The 27,169-nt window shown below is 31.5% G+C and overlaps 1 protein-coding gene and 1 pseudogene across 5 annotated transcripts in view; both read left to right on the forward strand.

The window, feature by feature from the left end:
* Positions 1-27,169, forward strand: part of Supt3h (SPT3 homolog, SAGA and STAGA complex component) — a 478,415-nt gene that overhangs the window by 26,735 nt on the left and 424,511 nt on the right. The gene's annotated exons all lie outside the window — the stretch shown is intronic.
* LOC110597503 (eukaryotic translation initiation factor 1 pseudogene) lies at positions 1,717-4,176 on the forward strand (annotated as a pseudogene).

A 27,169-nucleotide genomic window follows, 5' to 3' on the forward strand; every position in this document is an offset into this window, starting at 1 on the left:
AATTCCTAATTTCATGTAGCTTTGAATTCTAATTCATTTAGCAATAACATTATTAGTTTCCCAAAATGCTGTTGTTTTTGTAGTAAACTCTTGTACTTTACAAATTTGCGCCCTAAAAGCCTTTGATTTAATTATATATACCTTTACATAGGTAGTAGGATTATTTTAAATTGCATTTTTCAGCTCAGATTTTTTTTACTTATGACTTATAAAACCTTTGAAAAGAGTAATTTTGTGTTTGAGCCACTTTCTACTTCTATTGAAATTAGTTTTTTTGAAGCAAGGATCTTTTGCTTTAGAGGTCATAGAAGGAATGAGTTTCCAATACAATAGAATAGTGATAACATGAATTGATTATCCAGCAAATGGAATGGACATTAAACAATCATCGTTTCCTTTTTTATGTTACTGACAGATGACCTGTTGGTCAAACTTGAGAGTATTTCATAGGTTACACTGAAATATTATAATTTTATTGATGAAATATAAAGACTGGAAAATTAAATTGATGAAAACTAATGAAACAACATATGACTTCAAAAACAAGTCCTCTAATGCAGTTGTTCTCAAATTTCAGTGGGTGAAATATGTATGTAAAACCATTTACCAATATCTAGACATAGAGCATTTTACTGAAATAGACATCTGCTTTTGAAGTATGAATTATTTGGTAAATAATATCATTTTTTAAAAATACTTTTTGTAGTTGTAGATGGACAGAATACCTTTATTTTGTTTATTTTTTTGTGGTGCTGAGTATCAAACCCAGTGCCACACGCTTGCTAGGCAAGCACTCTACCACTGAGCTCCAGCCCCAGCCCCAGCCCCTAACATACTAATTTTTAGCCTTCATATAGGTAATGAGAAGACATTTCACTTTTTTTTTTTAGTGAAATGAAAAACATTCTATTATAGTCATATTTTAGAATCAAATTTGGTAAATCATTCTTTAACCTTGTTGTTCTGATGAAGTGAAATTTTTATGTTTATAACCTAATATTTTATACATAAAAGTTATTCATTTGAATTTCAGCCTTTTATTGAAGATACGGCCCCATAGTATTGTTTCTTTATTTATTGTGTTTCTTTTATTTGTATTTCTTTTTATTTTGCTTTCATAGACTAGCCTTACTAAGGATGCCAGAGTTTAAAAATGTATGGAAAGAATGGAACACTTTGTTGCATTTATGTTTATTAACTGATTTTAAAAAATATTAAAGGGTGAGCTTTGTTTTTTAGTTGTAGTTGGATACAATGCCTTTATTTTATTTATTTATTTTTATGTAGTGTTGAGGATCAAATGGAGTGCCTTGCCCAGGCTAGGCGAATGCTCTACCGCTGAGCCACAACCCCAGCCCCGAACTTTTGTTTTTCTCAAAGTTATCTTACCAGTAATGATACATGCCTATTCTTTTTGGGTTTATTATGTATAATAGTGATTTAGGTTGAGTTATTTCTTTTGTGTACATCTACCACCAAGAGATTTTAAATACAGATGTAGAAGTTTACATTTGTAACTTGAGAAACATGGAAATACATTTTAAAAAGAAAATTGAAACACTATTCCTTAACAATTACACATAAATCAGTGAAATAGAATTCATTTAAAAATTTATAATTTCTCACTGTAATTTGCTATATGCCTTAATTTTAAGCTGATGTATGTAATTTGAGTTTAGATATTAGCCAGACATGATATAAATACTAAAGCCTTAATATGATATGTGTAAATAATTTTGTTTTTAGTTTTGGCATTTTTTAGCAAATTTACACTTAGATATTAGTTGGAAACATGTCCATAAAAAATTACAAAGTATCTACCACCTTTTTTCCTGTCCAGCCATAAATGCTATTTTTTAAAGTTTTGTCCTTTTTCTTTTGTGGTATTTAGCATGTCTTTTTCTTCTTTCTCCTATAACTGTTAACAAATCTCTTTTCTAAGTCTTCGACATTGTGGTTCATTTGTTCATCTGTTTGCTCATTAATTCAAGAAACGTTTGTATATTCGGCATTTGACTAGATGTAGGAAGAAAGTGAGCAGAAGAGAGAAAGAAAATGAATTCTTTTGTTTTTGTGCTGTCAGTGCTATGCAGTATGTCTTTTGTATCTTGTGATTATGTGATCATGATGAGAAGTTTTGCTGTTTTTATTTTACAGTTGTGGATTTAAATGTAAAGAAATTAGAAATTTGAATAAAAAATAATTTGTAAGTAGAAGAGATAGGCTTTGACACCAGGAATATCTGATTTTACAGTGTTGTCTTCTTACATGGATTATAGGTGAGTAAAATAAGTATACTTCTTGTTGTTTTGGAGTGTGTAGTTAAGTGTTCATTTTTATAGAGTATGTAGTTTAGTGTTCTTTGTCTCTATGCTTTGTGACGATGCCTGTGGGGCCACTCAGGAAAGGGAGTGAGGTTCCAGCTCCCTGTCAACCCTTCTTCCAGCCTAACAGTCTTCTTTCAAATTTGATTTGATTTATTGGGTTTTTTTAGAGAATCCCAAGAGAAAAATAGAGTTTTACAGTTTTAATCATACTAGAATCACCAGCCTAGAATTATATATGTTTACATATACATAGAGAGAAACTGAGACCAAATGATGTGGTAGATGGAGATGAGTATGAGAAGAGTTACGGATGTACTACTGTGGGAATACAGAGGGAATCCTGACCTAGGAAAAATTTCAGTTAAAGGGATGAAAACTTGTGAAAATAAAGCCATTCTTCAAGGATAGATGTTAATACTATAGACATTTTGGGGGAGGGTGGTATTGAGGATAGGTAGGAAACACTGCAAGTAAGGGAGACAGCATGATTAAGACCTAAAAGCAAGGATGAGGTACTGATAGCTTAATGTGTCTAGATAGAACTCGGTTGTAGGAAATATAGATTAAACTATCAATTAGTATCACAATGTGGGAAGCTTGAATGGTAGGCTAAGGAGTTTAGTCTTTTCCACAGGCCATTTCCACCAAGGAAAGTGAATTGTATCATATGTCCGCTATCCAGAACCTCCACTCTTTTGACCCCTTTGCTGATGCAAGTAAGGGCGATGACCTTCCTGTTGGCACAAAGATTATATTCCATATTAGAATTCAGCAGAGAAATGTTAGGAAGATAGTTACTATTGTCCAAGGAATTGCTGATGATTATAATAAAAAGAAACCAGTGAAGGCATTTAAGAATAAATTAGCCTCCAGTGGTACTTGAACATCAAGAATATGGAGAAATAATTCAGTTATAGGGTGACTGACCAGTGCAAGAACATACACCAGTTCCTTGTAGAGGTTGGACTGGCTAAGGATGATCAGCTGAAGGTTCATGGGGGTTTTAAGTGCTTGTGGCTCACTGAAGCTTAAGTGAGGATTTCCTTGCAACGAGTAGAATTTCCCTTCTGTCCCTTGTCACAAGTTTAAAAACCTCACAGCTTGTATAATGTAACCACTTGGGGTCTGCTTTTAACTTGGACTAGAGTAACTTTTTCCTGTAGTAAAATGGAAAGAACCATGCTGTCTAGTCTTAAATTCTCTCACTTAAAAATTTGAGATCAAGCAATAAGTGCCTGGCAATGTCCACCCTGAAACAAGTAATAATGTGATGTTTCAGCAAAGCCCAGATCCCCAAGATCAGTTAGTTGTGTTTGACCAGAAACTCTTCACTCAACAGAGTCCCCCTGTCCTAAGAGTGTTATGACCTCAACAATCTAGAGGATGGGTTAAGACAGCTGTACCACCAGAGGAGGCCTTTGGTAGTTAAAAGAAAAAAAAAGTCCCTGGTATCTAACCTGACCAGGTGGGCAGAACTCAGGCCCTTGTCCTTCCAGTGAGGTTGTGACATCTGGCTTGCCACCAAGGTTTTCTTTGTGACCAGACATATTCTAGCTAAGGGGTATCGAAATTACAGAAAGTGAGGCTATCTTAATATCAGTTAAACTTTTGACAAGGGAACAAATGCCAAACTGATGGTATCAGTCCTGTAGCAGCTATAGAACCTGGGACTCACTGGGCTGGGGTTGTGGCTCAGCTGTAGAGCGCTCACCTAGCATGTGCAAGGATCTTGGTTCCATCCTTAGCACCACGTAAAAGTAAACAAATAAATGTATTGTTTCCAACTACAACTTAAAAAGAAAAAAAGGAACCTGCAACTCAGTAGCAACAGCTGCCCAGTGCCATATGAAGTAATAAACTGGTTTTGTTTTTTTTTTCCCTTCTGGTTTTAATGTTATTTAATGTATTTTAAACCCTTGTTTAAATAAAACTTGTTTTCAGGGGGAAAAAAAAGATTTTAAGATTGTCTGTTTTCTGCTTGTTTTATTGTCTCCCTTGTCTTTGCTCTGAGTCTTGGTATATCAGAGTCTTTATTTCTGAAGTGGCCTTCCTCTTCCACAGAGTCTTAAAGGCAAACTCACCTTTCATATTTAAATTTTTTCTCTAAGCCTTCTTAGCTAAGAGTAAAGTGTTGGTTTATACATAGCTTATTTACCCAGTTAAATGCCTTTTTTGGATACTCTTAATTTTTAATGCATTTTGTGTTTGTGGCAAGCATAGGCTCTTAATAGTTATATGTTTTAAAGTGGCTGAGTGCTTAATTAATTGATTGTTACTATTCTAGGTGATATTAAAAGAGAAAACTACAAACTTTCTGCTATAAATTTAGAATGTAGGGCGATGCTCATGGTATACCAATGAAAAAAAGGTTCAGAGAGAAGAAGGAAAAGAGTAATTAATGCATGAATGGGTAATAAAGTGTATTTGCAGCTAAAGACAAGCCTGGTTTAGTAGTGGACAGCAAGAACAAATGCATGGGTAGGGGGAGTTTTAGGTCAAGTAAATGAGGGAGTTTCCAATATATAAGAAATAAAGTAATCAAAAGTTCTGCCTAAGTAGTCTTTTTTTTTTTTTAAGTTGGAGATGGACACACAATATCTTTATTTATTTATATGTGGTGCTGAGGATCGAACCCAGTGCCCTACACATGCCAGGCAAGTGTGCTACCGCTGAGCTACAACCCCAGCCCTGCCTAAGTAGTCTTAATGAAATTTTTTTCAAAAGATGTTTCTAGGGGTTCTAATGGACTAACTTTTAGTATATGGCTGAATCTAGCAGATGTTTTCTTTGTCACATTTATTTCATATTGCCTTTAATCTCTAAATAAAGGAAATATGAATACTCTGGCTTGATAAATCTTCACACATAATATTGTCTTCAGTATTTCTTGTTTTATTCAGTGAGTTGTCTTGGAAGAGTTGGGTGAAGAATAGGCAACTGTGATTGTAAAATATTTTACTAGTAAACAAGTAGTGTGGAATATCAAAGGGGAACTACATGCACAGTGGAAGTTTGAAGCATCTGCTGTCTAAATTTCTAGAGTGAATTATTAAAGGCAGTATTTCTTTCTTTCTTTCTTTTTGGTACCAGGGATTGAACCCAAGAGTGCTTAACCACTGAGTCATATTTCTAGCCCTTTTTATTTATTATTTTGAGACAGTGTCTCACTAAATTGCTTACAGCCTTCACTAAGTTGCTGAAGCTGGCTTCAAACCTGCGACCCTTCTGTAAAGACAGGATTTGGGAGCTACTAGAGTATGAATGCTAGGAGCCAAATCGTTTTATTCACTGTAGCCATGCCTCACAAACTGCTATTTCAAAGCTACTAAATATTGTCTCAAGAACATGGAATCGATAGCATTTGACGAGTTAGTGGTGAGATATCATTGACAACATGAAGAAATATAGATGAGTAGCTCTTAATACTGTTGTGCAGTTTAATAATTTGCTGAATGTCTCACATTATTGAAGATATTGCTCAATAGGAGGACTCTCTTGTTCAGACATGGGTATACTGAGGAAGTGGGTAAAGGTGAGCATCATCTTCAGATTTGAAAAGTTGCCTTTTGGAAATGGAATTAGATGAAAATTTTCTGTAAAAAAGTCTCTTGATTCCCCCAGAATTAGGAATTAGAAATAAACAACCTGGTGCTTTTCTTAATGTCAGAGCTCTGTAACAGATGAAGTAGATGACTTCAGGGATTGGTAATAAACAAATTGGACACTCTGATAGGTGAGTGTTGTTTTGAGCAGACTTCTCAAACTTTGTTTCCTGGAGGTCTTATTAAATTGTAGATTCTGATTTACAAAGTCTGAGGTAGGGCCTCAGATTCTTTGTTTTAGCGAGCTTTCAGGACATGATGCTGCTGCTGGCCTGGGGACCACATTATGAATAGTTGAGTTTAGATTTCAGAGGATTTAAGGATTGAGGTGGGAGGGAAAAGGAGGGGGCAGAGGATTAGCAAGGATGGTGGAATGTGATAGACATCATTAGCCAAAGTACATGTATGAAGACACAAATTGGGTTTCAACATACTTTATATACAAACAGATATGAAAAATTGTGGTATATATGTGTAATAAGAATTGTAATGCATTCCGCTGTCTTTTTTTTTAAATCAATAAACAAAAAGGATTTAAAGATTGGAAAGTTGGTTATACTCAAATAATTGTCAGATTGAATGTAGGCACTTTACATTTTGTTTAATTTTCACAGAAAACTTTCAGACTAGGTGATAGTATGTAGATGAGGAAATTTAGACATAGAGGGTTTAAATAGCTTGCTCAAGTTTATAAATTGTAAACTTAAAGAATATCAAAACACTTGTTATGTTTATCATGTTCAATGACATCCTGTGGTTTTTGTGATAATAATTTCTCCACTTTATTTAAAAATAGTTTCTAATTCGGTCTTTGGCTCTATTTCTTACAGCTGGAGCATGTAAAAATGAAAAAATGGTTCCCTGTATTACAAACTTTTTGTATGGGTTTAGGAAAGATAACCTTTTCAAACATTAAAGCATACTATTAACTGAATTTTTAAAATTGTAATATTTAGTCAGTTTTAAAATTAAAAATATTGGCAAATATATAAAAAACAAATGTTTCTTGCCACTTCTTAAACTTAACTGTTTACTGTTTGGGGTCCCTCTGACATATACACACATCCCTTTATAATAAAAAAAAATGAGATTTTGTTGTATATAATTTTTTCTTTCTAAGCACAACTTTATTAATGACAAAGAAAAAAACTCTTTTTACCCTTTCCCATTTTCCTCATAATTGTTAGTATCATCACGGTTCAATCCAGACTACAATCTCATTTTCCTTATTTTTCCCCTCACCTAATAATTCTGCTGTGAAATTCTTCTATTAATTTCTTTTTTTAAAATAATTTTAAAAAAATGTTTATTTTTTAGATTTAGGTGAACACATATCTTTATTTTTATGTGGTGCTGAGGATTGAACCCAGTGCCTCACGCATGCTAGGCAAGCGGGCTACCACTTGAGCCACATCTCAAGCCCCTATTCATTTCTTTATAATATCTTCCACTTCCCTATGTTTTTTGTGTTCAGTCTCAGTTGTTGTATACAATATTAATGACTACTACCCATGCTATTCCGAAATTTATAGTATTCTCTGCTTCCCTGATTGACTACTTTGGATGTACACAAAATTTTTTGTCTTACATCTTTAGTGTCTTTTGATGAAATAAGTGTGAACATTTGTGGAGCCTATTTTAAGGGCAATGCATTATCTTAACTCTGTGCAATTTTATTTCTAATTACATCTTTTTCTAATTTCTTGCATCCATTGTCAAGTAGGCTACTAGAATTTAACTTGTATTAATATCCCAACTACTGAAGACTTTTAACTTATTCCATAGTTATTTCAAAAACTATACTGTAGTTTGCCCATTTCATTGCTTTCCTTCTCTTGAGTTGTACTTCTTACTAAGTTGTCAAGACAAACTCACTTTTAACCTTTTTCTCTGGACATTTCTCATCAAAACAGCATGTTTCCTTTTCTAAAGTGTTATGTTGATTTTTATGCTTGTATATGAGTTCATTTAATTGGTAAATCTACCTTACTAGTCTTCTTAAAGTTGTTGGTTTGATCATTAAAACATAGTCTGTCAAATTAAACATGGGTGCAGAATGATTGGAGAAGTCTGCTGATGTTTGCAGATCTCCAAATAGCTTTCTCTTCTCCTCAGTTCTTTATCTTGGTAACAAGTCTTGTTTGACTACTATCACTTATGGGTTTTAGTCAGGACATCTTTTCTCAGTAAAACCACATAGACTGAAAAAACATAATTTTACAGCTATATTTCACTCTATACCAGGGTAAAAAGTAGGTACAGTTCTTTTGTGGCTTCTCTGAGAATTTTTTAAAAATGTAATGTTGAATTTGTTGTGGATGAAATTGGGGTGAATAGTACTTGTCAAAGATCGTTTCTAGAATTTTGCACAAATTTTATTTCTAGAATTTTGTATCTTCTTGGTAGTCAAAGAATAAGGTTCACTTACCAGTGAATCTTTAGGAATTTTACAAATGAATAAGGATTTAACAAATTATAATTAGAAATTAAGGTTGTATAGGTCACTTAGCATAAGTGTGGGGGTACATTTTAGATAGGACAGATACTATAACTCTGGTTTAGGAATACAGATTAATATAAGAACTTGGATTTGACTCCAGATCTGACTGACACCAGGGTCCATTGTTGTACCATTATTATTTTAATTTCATACATAAGGAAGGATATAAATTTTTGGTGTTTAAGGTTTAATTTTTTAACTTCTAAATGGATTTTCAATGCACCAGTAGTATATGCTGTGTGGTATGGATATTGAATAAGATTATTGTGATTGGTTAGGAACTGATTTAGTTCCTTGAAATTTTCACTTTCTAATCAAACCTAAACTAAATCTTATCCACTGATCATATATTGTTTTTGGTTGGGAGTAGTGCTGGGAATTGAACCTAGCATGCCCTACCACTTAGCTATATTTCCAGCCATTTTTTATTTTGAGACAGGCTTCATTAAGTTGCCCAGACTTGCCTCAACTTTGGGATCCTCCTGCTTGAGTAGCTAGGATTACAGGTGTGCACCACTGTGCTGGGCTCCCTTGATATTCTTTTATTTTGTCTGAGTTCCTTTGGTTCTTTCTGATCAGTCTTAAAGATGTGTGTTAAAATAATTGAGAAACACAAAGATTATTTCCTTTTTTTTTTGTATTTTATCAGTTTAAAAGCTTTAGAGTAATTATGTTTTGGACAACTAACACTTTTGCCAATGAAATTGAGAACTAGAAAGTTACTTCATTAAGGTCATGAGTAACACTATGAAGTAGTAATTAAGGGTTAAAAGGCTTGAGTTTGAATGTTAACTCTTCAACTGTGTGACCTTGAGCAGGTTTCATTACTTCATTCTGTTTCCTCATCTGTAAATAATTATGGTACCTATCTCATATAAGAGACGTGATAATTAAAGGAAGTGATGTTTATAAAAGGCTTATCACAATACCTGGCACAGTAAACACTCAACAAAGAAAAACTAACATGAAAACAAAGTACAGTTTCAGCTGAAGTGTACTCTGTAAAAATCATAGGTCTCGTTAGGCACTTTGATTTTTCAAAATATATGAATATGAACCCAATTAAAGTTTAAAATACTGTATTTTTGGAGTAGATTCATCATTACTTAGAATAGCTATTTGAACCTATTAAAGAAACTTCCCAAGGCTTTTCCTCCCTCATTTGTTATCCCAAAGCCTATTCCTCAGGCAGTTTTGTTGATCAGCCATATTTAGATACCATTGGAGTATACAATTTATGTATAGCTCTGTGAAATCTTTAATGGAACATACTCTCTCAATTAAATTTTTTAGAAAAGCTAAGTAACTTAGTGAGACCTGTCTCTAAATCAAATGTAAAAAATGGCTGGAGATGTGGCTCAATGGGGAGTACCCTTCCCTTGAGTTCAATCCCAAGTATCAAAAGAAAAAAGAAGTGTTATAGTCAAGTAAAAAAGCCACTTGATTAACTTTGAAAGATATTATTGGCAAAGACTTTTAAAGAAAATTTCTGAGCTGTTTGTGTGCTCTTAAAATAACTACTGATAGAGATTAAAATCATTAGATCTAAACTATTTGCACCATCTGACTACTGATTAGAGTGTATAGTGATATTATTCTTTTAATGTGTTTAAATGTAAGTATATACATAGGACATATAAATCAGTATCATAGACATGTAAGTAATATTTTTAATTTTTTTTATTCTTATATTCCTGTGTTTCTATGTTTTGTGTTACTCTGCTTAGTATATGTTTCATGAAACGATCTGTACTAATAAGAGCAGAACTAGGAGTATAATAAGACAAGCAAAGTGCCTAAGGCACAAAATTTAAACAGATTTTCTTTTTGAGGGTTGTATAAGAAAGAGTATGCTTTCTCAAATTTTACACCTTAGATGCTTCCTGTGTCTCATCCTAGTCCCAGCTTTAAAGTAGTAGTCTGCATATAAATTATTTGATTTTACTTTAGTATAGTCTCATGCCTGCTTGCAAATTTAATATAAAATATTGACAAGATGAAAGTAATGTAGTCAAATCCAAATTTATGTTATCCAGAATAAAAATTTGAAAAAATTACATATTCTTGCATGCTCAGGAATTGTCAGAACTTTGGAAAGTCCATTTTAGTAGACACTGAAATAGTCTGACACTGAAATGAGCTTGGCTGTTTTACTTACTGGTAGCTACCTGAAGTCAGTGCTTTTGTAGCTAATCATATAAGTTTTTTATTTTGATGTATAGTACCCGTAGCTCTTTAAACTTATGGGTGGTCATTGAAGTAATTAATATGTAGTGACTCCAGTTTTGCTACATTGTATTAACTTAGAATTCTTTGAGAATTTGCCTATGATTGTGTGTGTGTGTGTGTGTGTGTGTGTGTGTGTGTGTGTGTGTGTGTGAGTGAGAGAGAGAAAGCGCGCTACATCTGGAAATGCTCAAAAGTTGTTTGCCTTTTTAAGAGAACAGTCTGCAGTGAAAGTAGGACTTCTTTAGAGGTGAGGTTCAAGTTAAGGAATTATGAACCATAATGTGAGGAAGCATAATACTGTGAATTATTTGGCATACATGCCTAACGTTACACATTGTCTGTGATAGCCATTTGTGAAGTATCACTTGTAGAAAGCTAGAGAGATAGTCTACACAGAACTTTCACTGTAAACTCTCAGAATGTAAACTAAACACAACTTAGTTTTTTATTCAGTAAGGACTAAATTCTATAAATTTGATATGCTTGTAGGGTTCATGATTAAAGTATAATTAGGGTATGGAAGGAACAGTTAGAATAATGTCAAAATTTGTATATGTGATATCATTGAGAAGTTAGGATTTTTATTCTTTGAAGTTAGAATTTATTTAAATACGCTTTCTGTTTTCCAAAATAAATTTTTTATTTCTACTTACAGTAGTGCCAAGATAAGTTTTCCCAAGTAGAATTATTCAATATTCAGGTCCACTGATAGTATTTAAAATAAAAATAAACCGATAACAACCAAGGGTGGAGGGGTGTCTAGATTTGTTTTTAGCTTTCTTTTTCATGGCTTCTCAGAAGTGTATCATATTATAAATACATTCAAAATGTTTTGCTCTGAGGATATGTAGCATTCCTATAAAGGTTAAATCAATAAAAATGATTTGGACACATTCCTAAGCATGGCTAGAACAGGTAGCTCGTTGTTTTAGGTACCCTTGAGTTTCTGGAGCAGATCATTATGGCGTAGCAAAAGAACTTACTAAAAGTTGCTTTCAATGTGTAGATGCATCAGCTTTAATAAGATTTTCTAGCCTTCTAGAAATGAGTATTTTAAAAGTAGCACTGTATGTATTGATTTTAATTAAGTACTGGAAACTCAGTTTAAAGTTTGGAGGTTTTTTCTTTTGAATGCTGAAGATACATCATAATTGATAAGGAAGAGGTACGTACAGGAAAAATGCAATGGTCAAGGCTTTTCAGCAAATTTAGAATAAATGATAGTACTTTGATTAAAGAAAGTATCACATAATGAAAAATTAGGAATTAGATATTTCTTTATAGTGTTGCCAATTTAGAAGAAAATTCTGTAGTCATTGAGTTTTCTGTTCATTTGAGCCATTCAGAAGGCAAGGTTAAGTTTGAACTTTTATTTTAAAAAGCATATGTATATCTTCTGAGCTCAAAGTTGGCCTTTTGTTATGTTGTTATTGCAAGATGTTTTATTTCATGTATTTTTGCATTTTTCTTGTTTGTTTTATATTTTGAGTATATAAGTTTTCAGATCACAGTTTTATAGCTACTTTTGAACAAATATATGTCAGTTTATAATAATGAATAAGACTATTTTTCTTAGTTTCCTTTAAAGCAGAGTTGAAGATATTAAATGTTCTTGTATTAAAAAGAAAAAAATTGCAATGAACTGACCGTGAATTTGAATAATGTTTTAAATAAAGATAGCCAACTTGAGTTACATGTATTAATGAAGTCTCATCATATAAAGTATCTTTCTATCTTTTGTACATGTAATATGATTGATTACTTTATAAATAAATACTTTATATAGAATAATGTGTTACATTATTTGTTGGAGCACATGATTTAATTTCATAGCTAAGAAAATGGTTTGGATATGTCTCAGTAAGATGTATATATATATATATATATGTATATATATATATATATATACACACACACACGCACACACACACACATTTAACCATTTAATAATAAATAATTCAGCAATTTAAGTAAAATATTTTGTTTTATTAAGAGAATAATTATTTAATTGTGTTTTGATAGATTTAGAATGTTTATGAAACTAAAAATAAGCCTAATAATCAACATATGTTTCTAAATTTTTTTTCTGGGTCCTTGTTAATGATGATTTTAAAAAACTGAGTGTGTATTTTCTAGTCTTATTGGTGCACTTGAATATTTTATTATGCTGCTTATGCATGTCATAAGGGAAGTACACTTTTAAATCTTTACTATTGGATCAAGAAAAATTCTTCAGATAACACTATTGCCCTTATCTACCTAAGATAATACCATTTTAAAATGAGAGGGATGATGGTTGTAAAAGTTTTAAAAATGTTGTTTTCCTTCTAAATTATGGAGGAAGGGAGGGAGTGGTGCGGGGGCGGGGGAGAGAAGAAAAAAGGGAGGGAGGGAAGAGGAACTGGGATGTATGTGTATGTGTTTGTTTAGTTTTAACAACTGGGAGAATTCTTTGTGTATACTGGTTTATAAGAATTTGTAAAAGAAGAATTTCTGCTGTGGAGAGAAGGTGGGATCAATGATCAAATATTGGATTACATTGTATTTATGTTTACGTTCCTTTATAAATGCACTGTAATACATTGTCTTTATGAATAGTATCTGCCTTATGGATTGTCTTCTAAAATATATTCATTTTTATATTGAACTTTATATTTATTAAGAGAAATAGCAATTTTTTCCTGCAGTTTTTGAAGAGCTGAATTACCTAAGAACTTTACAAATTTCATGAGAAGTAAAAATTACTAGGTTATCTTTTCTAACCAGTTATCTTACCAAACAGTAGCATGCTACTTTTTTGATGGGTATTTTCTTACAGACTTCTCGTAATGTCTTAAATTTTTTGAATTAGATATTTAGGTTTTTTTGTGTGACATGCTTACATAATTATATGGGTATCAGTTTTATAGAAAACATAGAGATCAATTATAGTGTGGATTATTAGCATAAGGAAGTTTTCTTTCTGTGTTACCATATTGTTGCATATATCTGTAATCTGATTGAAGTTAATGAAATAAGGCGAGAGTTCACTTTTCTCCATTAACAGGGTTTTTTGAGCTTCATTTATAGAAAATACCTTTTCAGATTATTAAAGAGAATCCATACCCTTTACCTTTTTGAAACTCAGAAATCTTTTTTCTATTATCAAGTGACTGTGATATAGCAATGAATTGAAATACTAATTATAGAATATAATGCTTTATCACATAAGTATTTTGATCCTTTATTTTTAGTTTCAAAGTGAATTCATGTTGGTTAGATCATTTAAATAATTTTAAATTATTTGGTAGAAGTAATTTAGCCTTTAAAGGACCTTTTGATTCTGTAACTCATCTTGTTTGGGGATAACACATTAATTGATGTGGTTTCCATTTATTAGAAGAAAGCATGTTTATGAAAAAAATATGCTTTAAGGTTAGCTCCTGTTCTTCAATAATAACAAGAAACTTAAAATGTTTTATAGGGTATTGCTTACATTCATTCAACACTGTTCCAAACTTTGAATATACATAGGATATTTTTCATTTAAAGATTAGCCTGGGAATTTGAAGTTTTAAATTGAGAAGTTTAGTACAGAGATTTTTTAAAAAAATAATATTATCAAAATGATCATAAACTAATGGTCCCCACTGCTTTGTTCACCCAGTTTACATGGAGAACGAGTACACATATAGCAGATATATATATCTGTTTAACTTACAGTCAGGGTTGCTCTTTTTGATGTTATCCATAAACAGGTATCTCTTATCAAATTAATTCCATTCATATTTGTCCTTGTAAATGTAATGATTTATGTAGCCTACATCAGTTTCTAATAATTGTTATTAAGTGTATATCTAGAAAATTATGGTATTAATTATTTTTATTTCTTGAATTTCTTCATAGATGCCTAATCTGTTACTGTTTTTATAGATATTTCTCAGTGTTCATGCATAAAGTATTTTTAAGGAGCTACAAACAATACCTCACTTAAAAATTTACAGTTATTTTTCTTGGGTAAAGATCATTATTCCAAGTTCTATAGTCACTAGTTTGTATGCATTCACACTCATACATATGTAAATTCTGTATATAAAAATTTTAAGTTAGATCAGTGGCCAAAGAACTTAGGTTGAACATATATGGCAGGCATTTTGTTTCTTTATAAAAATATTCCCATATTCATATAAAGTTTCATGGAATACCACAACATTGTTATCCTAGTTTTTCCAAAGAAAGACTGTGGTATATGTTTTAAAAATTTTACTGATCATTGTAACTGTGTTTTGGCTAGCATTTTTCCTTTATTTTTTGCTTTTACTGAACCACAAAATAAATTTAGTTGTGAGATACCTGACCATAGAAATAGGTAAATAATGGTTTGGCACACTCAAGATTTATGTAATTTTTTTGTGGGGGCACTATAAATGTATATTTTAAGTTTTTGGAATTTTTAAAATATTTTTTTTAGTTGTAGATGGACACAATACCTTTATTTTACTTATTTATATGTGGTGCTGAGTATCAAACCCAGTGCCTCACACGTGCTAGGCAAGTGCTCTACCACTGAGCTAAAACTATAATCCTAGCCCATATTTTTGGATTTTTAACATAATCTTTTTTATAAATATATATTTATAGTTGCTAGCATAATAATTCCAGGTGACCATAATAATGTTAAAAAGTCATTGGAACTGAAAGCAGTATAATAAAATAAGTTATTCAACTTTGTGGTAAAAATTATTTGCCTTACATAGGATATTTAAACCTACCATACCTTGTTAGAAATGGCACTAATCGTGTGTAACTCAAGAGAATTGTCAGTAGAACTAGTGGAGATAACAAAGACTTTAAACTAGTTGTCAAAATAATCTTAATTACATTTTTGAGAATAAAATGGTTAATAGGTAATTTTCTAATATCAGTATAATTTTTAACTAAACATCATTAAAATTGTATTCACTTTGTATGGAAAAATTTCATTTCTTCTGGCAGGAAATATAAAAATGATGAAAATTATTGAATCAAGGTAAACTAACATTTATCATCTTTCACTTAGAGTCTAAATTATACTAATAGGTATATATGATTTCAGGTTCTTTGATACATGCTAGATTTTACTTTTAATGGTACTGGTGATTGAACCCAGGACCTTGCACATATGAGGCAAGTGCTTTCCTATTGAGCCATACCTCCAGCCCTTATATATTGAAATTTTGTATATTGAAAATAACATAGAATACATTTTTAGGAAACATGAATAACATTTTTTTCACTGCAAATATTAAATGCTTAATGTAGCAACTAGCCTTTAAAGGACCTTTTAATTCTGTAACTCATCTTGTTTGGGGATAATACATACATAAATGGTTTCCATTTATTAGAAGAAACATGTTTATGAAAAAATATGCTTTAGAGTTAGCTCCTGTTCTTCAATAATAACAAGAAACTTAAAATGTTTTATAGGGTGTTGCTTACATTCATTCAACACTATTCCAAATCTTGAATCCTATGTCCTTAATAGTAGTATAATGGGGAGGAAATTCCTATGAATTCCACATAAGGTGAAGATATTGTGTACAATATAATAAAGAAGCATTGAATGTTAGTTGCTATACAGGTCTTAAAAAGTTATTTGGGAATGTATGGTCTGTTTTATGTGTATTTTCTGTTGAATGGACAAAAGCCTGTGGTTAACTGTGGTTAAAATTGTAAGGAAACTCCCTTTGAATAAGGTATAGAGTTTCACCATTATTTTTTTTTGAATTGTAACACATTAATCAAAATATATATCCAGCGAATTCCATAATCTTTTTGAAATGACAAGAGGTTGTACTAAGGTATATTATTTCATTATGTGAGAGTTTCTTTTAAAGATTTGTTTAAAATATTAAAACATTTCAGATTTGATGAAGATTTTCCACATACTTTCGACAGAATTCTTAAGAAAATAATCAAGTATTGAAATTTATCATTATCTTTATTATAGTAGCTTAGTGGTAGTTTTTTTTTTTTTTTGAGTAGAAGTTAGAGTTCATTGATATAAGAGGGAAAAAGTAATGCATTAAGGTAACCTGTTAGGAAGTCTCTGCCTAAGTTCGCATTGATTTTGCTAGTACCCGTTTAATAAGCCTGGCTTGGTAAATGACTAGAGAAAAATAGTTATGGATTGTATAATTATAATCTTAGTTTTGGCAGGAAGGATTTTTTTTCTTTTCATATTGAATTGATGTTATTTGTCTGCTTGGCCACATGTATAATATTTTTAAAGAGACACTGCAGAGGTAGATAGTTATAGTGAATTCTTTATATAAATATGTCTCTAAAGACTTTAAGTAATAAAATTTTCAATCTTAATGCTTCTGATGAGCTTTTGCATGACTTCACTATTGACATAGAATTGTCAACAAATGTCTAACAAGTGTTAGAATAGCATGAAAGGTTGGTATTTGTGTGCTTTGGAGAGCATTTTGATGTTACCCTGTTTTGCCATGGGTGTTCAAGTATGCACGGGTGCATCATTAATCATAGGAAATGCAAAAATAAATAATTCAGTCCCATTGGATTTTTTTATATGAATACTTACCTTTTCCTTTTTTTATATATACAGTTGAGGTATTTAGGTAACCCCTAACCTTTTGCTTTAACAAAGAAGTACAGTATAAAAATATTACCACAGTTTTCATTTGAGCAGCTCTTGAGAGAGTGAAAAAAAGCTTTCTAGATGAATATTTGTTAAAAAAAAAGTTGTGATACAGAATGTCTTAACTCAGCCCCAATATAGTACTTGAGGACCACCAGTGTGTAAAATTGAAAGCACATGAGTTTTGAAGCACTAGAAAAGGTTTGTAATTGATTAGCGCTGCTTGAAAGTATTGAAGTACAGTGAGATTTGATTTGTGAATGGTTCTATTCAATAAAGATTAATTCTGTGTGTTTGATAAAATCTTGGTGCCTTCAATGAGTTAGCTACCCCCGCCCCCACAGTTTATTTAACCATCAAATATTTCAGTGTTCTTCTAACAAACTGGAACATTTATATCTTACTGGATTTAACTTTAGCATAACTGATTTAAACAAGTCAGACTATTAGTGATTAGTTTGAAGAGTGTAATTGAATAGATTAATTTTTGTTCCATTAAAAGAACTAAAATATATCAATGTAATCATGCATATTTCATGCTTTTTTTGTAATTTATAGAGACTATCTGGAGATTCATACACACTAACAAGATCTTTCTCTTTGATGTCTTTTGAATTTTTTATATATTTTAACATTTAAAAATGAAACCTTCAATAATTTTTCTTGTAAAATTAGAATTTTATAATTTAAAATAATTTATAATATAAGTCTTTGGAAATTGCTTGGTATTTTTCACTTTTTAATAGTTGTCTTCTTTGTTCTTGACTTTTTAATTCATCTCCCTGGAAAGCAGAATTTAGCTCTCTTGTTTTAGGAGCAAATTATAAAACTTTGTCACTAGTAAATCTTTAAACTATAAAAGTATTATTGATATGGAGCATAATTATTGTTTTGGAAATCACTCTTCACATGTGATGTTTAATCAGTTACTTTGGTCAGTTAAAAAGATTTTCAGTAGAAATTTAATCAGTCAGCAAATATATTTTCGTAAATAAGTTCTTAATTGTAAGATACTTGATTAATCAATCTGTTTATAACAGGTTTTAATCATGATAAATAATGGGCAGATTTTGAGTAGCACATATTAAAAAAATCTTGATTAATTTAAAGTGAAATATACCAAGAGATCAAGGATACTGAGACTCACACTCTGTTTCTTTTTTACACACTCAAACACACATTTTTAGCTCATTATATTTGAGATTCAGTAATTGGTCAATGTATGCTTTGTTCTTCATCTAAAATTTCTATTTTGCAAAATTGGGTCACATACTTATTATATTTATACTTTATTAGGTGGTTATGATAATCATTGCAAAAACGTAAAGTCTAAAGTGAGGTTTTAAACTTGACAGAGATTATGGAATGGTAAGATGTGTGCAATGAGTGTACACTACTATAAAGAATGTCCACTACTCACCTGTAATTAGTCTGGTGTAGTGGATTCATAATTAGTTTCCTATCCAGACTCAAAAGTACTATTGGATTGGTGGTGGGGGAGGGTGAAACTTTTCAGAAAGGGAAGGATTAGTTATAATGGTAAAAAAGTTTGACATGCAACAGAAGATGAGCTTTATTTAGTTTACTTTTATGTCTTGTTTAGGAACTGGCTTAGATTTTGGAAATTTTATTATTGATTGGCTATTAAGAATGTGACAACAATATAAGATGCCTGTTAAGTTAGAATTAGGAGCATTTCAACATATTCTTAGGGACAATTTTAACATATTCTTTGTGGCAGCTTTACTTGTAATGCTGAGGTGTTTCTTGAAACTTGTGATGTTCCCGATCTGGTTAGAAAAATCTATTTTTAAAATAAAAAATTAAGTAATATTGTGAAAGATAAATTAAACTGTTTGAAGTGCCTGTTAAAACTAACTCTTCTGTACAACAATATTTTAAACCATTTCTTTCCTAGGGTAGTAAGCGAAAGTTCTCATGTATGAGGCTATAATTATAACATGAGCTATAAAGCAGTCTAGTTGTAGTTATTTTCTGCTTCCTAAATTCAGAAAGTTTTAAAGTAATGCTTAACACCTACCATTAAAATTTTAATAATCTTTGATTATTATATTATATGTATTGTAACTTTGAGAAGACTCACTTATAGCTATTGAGGGAGTTATTACAGCAATTTTACTTTTTTTTTTTTGTAAAATACAAAGTACACTTCCTTAACCTTTAAGAGAAATTTTCCCTACTTCAGGTTTTATTATTTCTCTTTGACCTAAACTAAGACTGATCCTCTAGTAGTAGCCAGTTAAAATGTGTGAAGTAGGAGGAGTAAGGGAAACTCCAATCGTTAGTTGAAAATTACAAAGTTAAGTTAATGGAGGTATATGTAGCAAAAGGATTTATTTTAAAGGATAAAAGAAAAATTTAAAAAACTGCCTTGTAGCTGGAACATGTTGGACACCATAAGGAGAATCTTGTAAGTGCTTAGATATTTTATAGTAATACCATGTTAGCTGATGAATGTTGAATGTTTATATATCTGTATCAATACTAAATATTAAAGGACTATATTATGCCTGTTTTGTTTAAAAGTCGAGCATGATTTAATAGGTATGGCTCTTTTAAATCATACAGGGAGGGTATCCTTAAGGAGTTTTGTTTTTCATGAGACTAAAAACGGTATTCATTTTGGTAGGTCCAAAAATGTGATTAAAAGACGCTTAGACATTTTGATGTCTGTTATGTTTATAAGAAGTGCTATATATGGGCAACAGTATATAGATGTAAACTTAAAATACATAGAAAAGTACAATTGTATGTACGTTTTAAATGACTTCCATGAACTTTTAAATATCCTGGGCAACTCTAAAGGTCTTTTAAAAACAGCTATAATATACTTAGAATGATTTTTATTTCAGTTGAATGTATATTTCAGTTATATAAAGTTGTTTAGAAATAAATTAATGTAGTTGTCTTGTACAGTTTAAAATTATAAATACATTCCTTTTAGTTGAGCTGGTTAAATTGTTAACTTTACTGCAGGTTTATTTCTATATTGTACATGGTAGACTGTAACATTGCATTAATTCTGTGGTGTGCTATTTTGTAAAATTGCTTCCTTTTTGAAGTTTTCTCAAATATTGGGAGCTGCTTTGTCGAAAAGTCATAGCAGTGATTAATTTAGCATCAGATTTTTTTTTTCTAATGAGGGCTGATAAGTATTACATTTCACTGTTTTAACATCTTATTTCTGTAATTCTGGGAAGTCATTTTGATTAATGAATATAATTTAATTTTGTCTATTTCAAGTCATTACTCTGAGAGTTAAAGTTACAGAAGCCAAGTGCAAATATTTATAGCATTTCATTTTTCAATTTGTAATGAACAAAACCGCATTATTATTATTATGATCTTTAATATGCTATTATCTCAAAAAGCCAGCAGTTTTATAATCAAACCTTTATGTTTAACAGATTAATACAGGATTTTAAAATATGGTAATACTTACCCCAAAAGAAGTTTTGCTGACATGGTGTCACTGTGCTGAAGAGGCTGTTTGATGCCATAGTCCCTCCTTTTTTTTCCAGATAGAACTTGTACCCTCTGTTGTAAATACTGCTTGCAGCCTTAAACTGAAAATACAAACCATACCCAAATCTTGTTTTAGTTTTACAGTATGCCTGGAGTACATAGACTTTATATTTATTTTTTTCTGTCAAGAAATTATGTAGCTGGTAACATGTGAAAAGCAAGGAAACAAAACAAAAAGAGAATGAGCAAATATTTGAAGGACCTACTATTATTGCATAGACTGTGGTTAGAGAGCACTCACTGACTCTGTTGGTCTCGGTGGCTGGTAGTGACCTGCGGAGATTAACCATTTAAAAACCAGAGACTTCTTGCTGTCCTCCTGGAGAAAGTTTGCACCGCACTTGTGGTTCTGTGGTTGTTTGTGAGGCGAATGAAGCATTCACACAATCCAAAAAAGCAAAAGCTTTAAAACTCCTTTTTTTTGCAAGCACTATTACTGGAGAGACAGAATCATGTGGTTTGTGACCTCACAGTACTCAAAGTAAAGTGGGACTGCCTACTACTGTGGCTTTCCCCCCTTGCTCTTTCCTTCTCTCTCTCTCTCTCTCTCTCTCTCTCTCTCTCTCTCTCTCTCTCTCTCTCTCTCCTCTCTCCCCCTCTGTCTCTCTCCCTCTGACAAAAGGCTTGTGGTGAGGCCTTTCCTGGCATCCAGAGGGATATAGCTTTTTAATTTTTGTGAGTCATGAGGATTTGGATAGAATACAAATACTGAAGGAGACCAAACTCCTGTAAGGTTAAGCATTTGTAGAACAGAATGCTGCAGTTAAGGGCTTTCCTTTCCTACCATCTCTCTCTCTCTCCCTCTCTCCCCCTCTCTCTCCCTCTCTCTCCCTCTCTCTCCCTCTCTCTCCCTCTCTCTCCCTCTCTCTCTCTCTCTCTCCTCTCTCTCCTCTCTCTCCTCTCTCTCTCCCCCCTCCCTTTCTCTCTCCCTCCCTCCCTCCTTTCCCCCTCCCCTCCCTTCCTTTCCCTCTTTCCCTCTCTCTCTACCTCTGTCTCTCTCCCTCTCTCCCTCCTCCTTTCTCTTTTTAGCATTATTATGTTTGTGGAAAAGTTAGCAAAATTGGCTCAAGAGGCCGTGTGAAATTCTGAACAACAGTGATGATTTACAATAATTTACATCTTTGGATTGTATCACATTCTGGGGTCTGCTTCATATTTGCTAGGGTGGCTGAATTCCTTCTATTTTCCTTTTTCTTGTCTTCTTAAACTTGTGAATCTGTAACTCATTGTAAAAAAAAAAGTTTACCTTTCTTAAGGTCTGGTTGCAAACTGCTTGCTGGGCTTGACTATAATTGGCTGTCATGAAAGTGTTAGTCTGGGGATTCTTTAACAAATATTAAATCATGTCTGTCTACCTTATTTTCAGTGTGATTGTGGACCTTAAAATAAAGGTTAGTTGTAATTAATATCACTTAATATTATGTCTACCTTTATCTCACGACTACTTTGAAGACCTTAAAAAACAAATGGCAGAACTATAACATGTAATCTATATATATAACATGTTATAGTTTGTTGGAAGAATATTAGTTTTCTATTTTTCCTAATTTTGTCATTCAGGAAATGTACTCATTTTGTGTAATCTTTAGTTTGTACCATAACAGTTTTTGAGTGAGAATCTTATATAAAGTAAAATATTATAACTTGGATTGTTCAGTATTATGTTTTATGAGCTCAGAAGGGAGTGGGTTAACAGAAGCTGTATTTTTTTGTTTATAATGGAAGCTTTGAAATAAATTACAAAATGCTGTGTGTAGTAAGGAATAATGCACACAGAATATGTTAGTCGTCTCGATTTGCTAATTCTGATTCAGAAGAAAATTGAAAACATCTTTGTGAAACTGTCTTTTTTTTTTGCCCCTTTGGATATGTATGTATAGAACTCATTTTCTTATTAGGATGATTATATATCATAGGCAGTGAATTTTATATTTATGAATACTGTTTCCTGTTTTCATCAGTTGGGAGCAATGAGGTATTTTTCAAGGAAAATTATAAAGGTGAATAGACCAATTTTCTAGGCATTTTTGCTATTTATCCACACCACTCTGAATTTGCATGTTAGACATCTTATTATTGTGATAGTAACTAAGTTGGTGAGAAATGACTGGGAGTATGGGCGGAGACAGTGAATTACAAAATATTATTTGGAGTGTACAATAGAGTGAGGGCAAAGAAGGGTGTTAGAACTGTGTATTCTTCCTAGCACAGCTCATTATCAATTTTTAGTTCATATTAGATAAAGATAACTAGACAAAAATATTCAGACGATTCTTCAGAAACATTTTCAATTTATTCAAAATACAGTGGGAGGACATGGGAATGATTTAGTCCTTTATTATTTAGATATCCTGAACTTTTTCAGAATGAACTTCTGATGTAGAAATCCATAAATACATGTTGGTGATTTATTTTAAATTTAGATGTCATCATTTCTTGTTGTGCATGTGAACACATTTTACATTAAAAAGTAAAAGTTTTCATTTAACAAGCAGTTATTCTTGCAGTGGAGAGAAGAGTTAGTTATCCTCTTTCATAAATAAGGTGTGATCTCTGTTATCCAAAGTAAATAAAAGGATTTTGTCCATATAATTTGTGGAATTTCCAAACATAGTTCCACATGCACATTTAGTAGCAGAGACAGACAATTGAAAAAATTTGGGTAGCTGTTATATTATAGTAAGCAAATAAATACTTTTCTCCTTTTTTTTTTTTTTTGGCATTGGCGATTGAACCCAGGGACTTGAATATGCTAGCATTCAATTCCTAAGCTGCGTCCCTAGTCCCATACTTTTCTTTTAGAAATGAGTTTTCAGTTTCTGCATCAAGATTCTCTTACACTTCTCACAGTCCTAACTTTTATTGCCAAATATTCCCTTCCTTAAGTTTTTTTTTATTGTGTACTTGGTTCTCCAAATGGACGTGAAATGAATTTAAATATTTTTTAACGTCTCTTTTGTCTTTTAATAGATTGTTCTCTTTTTGTAGGTAACCCTCCTGCATTTAATCTTTGGGTGAGGATTTACACTCATTTATAAGAGTTAAGTAGATATTGTTGAATATGTCCTTTCTGTCCTTTTTTAAGGCCCATCAAATTCTGGCAGGAGAAAGATAGTGAAATCATGTGTTATTAAAGTTTTATATTTATTATCCATATGTATTTTCACATCCTAAATCATTCCTCTTTGGAACAAATATCTCTTTTAGTAAAAATTAAAAAAAATACAGTGATAACCCCAGGGTACATATTTGATAATCTGTAGTGTTTCATTAGAAATGGCTTACTACATCTAATGAAAAGAGCTCGATTCAGTGCAGTCATTGTAGATAAAACCCTTGATTATAGATTTATACTATCCTTATAATCAGACATTGATTGTAAGTTTCATTGTATAAATTATGGTTTTTAATGCTCTTAAAATAGTTTTGAACTTGAAATTAGTGTCCAAAAAACTGAAACAGTTAGTGTCTTGCTTTCCATTATTTTATATTAATAAAATTTGTCAAAATTGGTAGAGCTTTTAAAAATACCAAGACATATAGAATATAACAGTATAATAATGTTTTAATGCTACATGTGTTTTCATTGTTGTGTTTTGAATTCATTTTTATTGTCTCAAGTAATGATTGTATTTTAATATAATGGTTTTATTTTCTTAATACTGTGTCCATTTCAGGGTTTTTTTTTAAGAGATTGTTACTTATATTTGCTGTTTTTAAAAATTTCTTTTAGTTGAAAACAATAGCAAATAGTTCGTAGCAATTTTATAAATTGTAGAAATTCTAACTTTGCTTAAATATTCTGGTTATGAGGCTTTAGCAAGGGATTTTCTTATTAACTTGATATTCGATATTTTTTGACAATTTTTTTTAGATTATATATAGCTATTTAAGCTTATACAATATGTATTGATGACTTGAAACTTTGTTGTATTAGTAAAATATGTACAGTTTTATTTTTGAAATTTTGATTGAGACATTCCATTTCCTTATTTTAGTGGAGTATATGTGTGTATATACAACTAGATGCTTATTTATCTGAGTTGTTTAAGTATATAAGGTACTATTTTGTACTTTTTTGTTAATGAGAATAACTTATTTTGTTCAGTTTGTTTTAATTTGATCATGGTAAAACCCAAATGTCATCATTTCCTTGATTGTTTGAATAAATTCATTTGGTTAGTTTGAGCAGCTATGTTTCTAAATGTGATATTATGTAGAAATTGGATGTCAGGAGAGAAAATAGTAAATCAGTATCAGTCTCTCCCTTTTTCTGTTTGTCTTGTCTCCTGCCTCCTTCTTTCTCTCTTCCAGGTTTTCTTTTGTTTTGCTTTTTTTTCTTTGTTTCTCTTTCCATTTTTTGACATCTTCTATAGTGTCAAAGTAGATACTGAAAGTTCTAAGGGATATTGACATTAATTCACACTAATGAATTATCTAGTAGATTTGAAGCTTTTGACTTTCATTGCAAATTGTTATATGCAATATATGCAAATTGATATAGTATACCTCATTTGTTAAAGAATATTGGCATCTGGTTACAGAGATTTTCTTTCTTTTAACTGCTTTGACTTCCTTGAATCCTTCCTTTATGCTAATTACATTAACACACTGTTTCTCATGATATTAGCCCACAAGGATTACTTTGTTTTTTTCTTTGATCATTCTTTGAAATGCAGCATGATCCATACTTGATTAATGTAGCTGTAAGAGTATTGTATATTTCTTATGTTTATCAGAACAATTCATCTTCTAATGCTGTCACTTTTGTAAGATGAAAAAAAAAGGTGACAACTTGCAGAAAATATAGGAAACATGCTCATATGACAGCTAAGGATGTGGCTAGACTAAAGCAGGAAACTACTACCCACAATGCAATGTTACATACACTACCACTTAATAAAATTTATATCAAACATGCTACTGACAAAACCAAAGAAAAATAATATCTAAACGCTGCTGGTAAATGTATCCAGGGAAAAGTGAAACTAATCTTTTTAGAATTTTTGTACCTAAGAGAATACAGTAATTGAAACTCTGGGACATCACAGTATATTGCAGTAGTGCTGTAATTTGCCTTTGTGTTATAGGACTTGATTGTGGGTAAAAGTGCTCTACATGAGAACCTTTTGAGTATTAGCTTTCTTGGAAAAGTCACAAAGGGACATCTCTCTTTTTCATTTGAATTGTTTCTGTATGTAATAGTGTTAGAAGATATTGTCATCTAGAAGGGAGAAAAGTTAAAATTTGAGATACTGATCCTTGATTATTGAAACTTTCTATATAGCCAGGTATTTTCATTATGGTTTAAGTTGTCCTTTATTGCCAGCGTTGGGTGAGGGGTGGCATTTGAATTATCCACTGAGACATTTCAGAGTAATTGTGTTTATTTCTCTTTATGTTAATCTACATGTACCTTACCCAGTAACCTAAAGCAAAATTGTGAACTGCTTTTATAATATGGTCAAAAACAATATTAAGACATCTTTTTTAAAAAATCAGGTTTTAATATATTTAGAGTTTACTTTTATAAACCTTAATGTGCTGTGCTCTTAGCTGTCAGATTTAAGCAATTTTGATGAATTTGGTACCTTAGTAATTTAGATATATTTTGAGGCTTTAGAAAGGATGTTGTTTAAAGCTTACATAAGAGCACATAATAGAGTTTTCAAATTGATAAATGCATAGAAATTTTATTAGATGAAGAATAGAAAAGACTATAAGTTGGTGTTGCTTATGAAACATCCCATCTGAGTATTCAAATCTATAAATTTTTGTCAATATTTTATTTCAGAATTGGCATGGTAATTGTCACCTCATCATTTAAATGTGAATATCATTGTCTATCTAAATCTCTATTAAGGATGATTTGCTTAATTGTTTGAAGTTTTTTCTCCTTTAGAAACTGCTTATCAATAACAGCTGTAGCATTGTGGCTTTTCTCCATGGACTCATGGTGGTCTTTAGAACAACGTTATTCAACTTTGACAGGTGAGACAGAGGCTCTCCAGTGCCACTGCTTTTGGATGAATCTTAACTGTGGTTGGGTAAAGTGCATCTTGCCAAAATATATGGGTGAGACCACACACAGCCTTTAAAATAGTTATTGTAGGCTTATTTTTAGGAATACATGTCTTGACAGTTCTTTTATTTGCATGCCAGTTCCATTGCCGTGTATAGATTTTTCATTGGTTTCAGTGAAGGCAACTGCAGATTTAGGACTCCTTTTCCTAAGGTTTGTATATAATTTACGCTGGAAAAATACTCTGCATTCACGTGTATAGAACATACATTGAAAATGAGACGTTAAAATACTGATTTTTTTTTGTTTTGATAAGTTTGA

This window comes from Ictidomys tridecemlineatus, chromosome 8, assembly GCF_052094955.1.
Source record: "Ictidomys tridecemlineatus isolate mIctTri1 chromosome 8, mIctTri1.hap1, whole genome shotgun sequence".
Lineage (NCBI taxonomy): Eukaryota > Metazoa > Chordata > Mammalia > Rodentia > Sciuridae > Ictidomys > Ictidomys tridecemlineatus.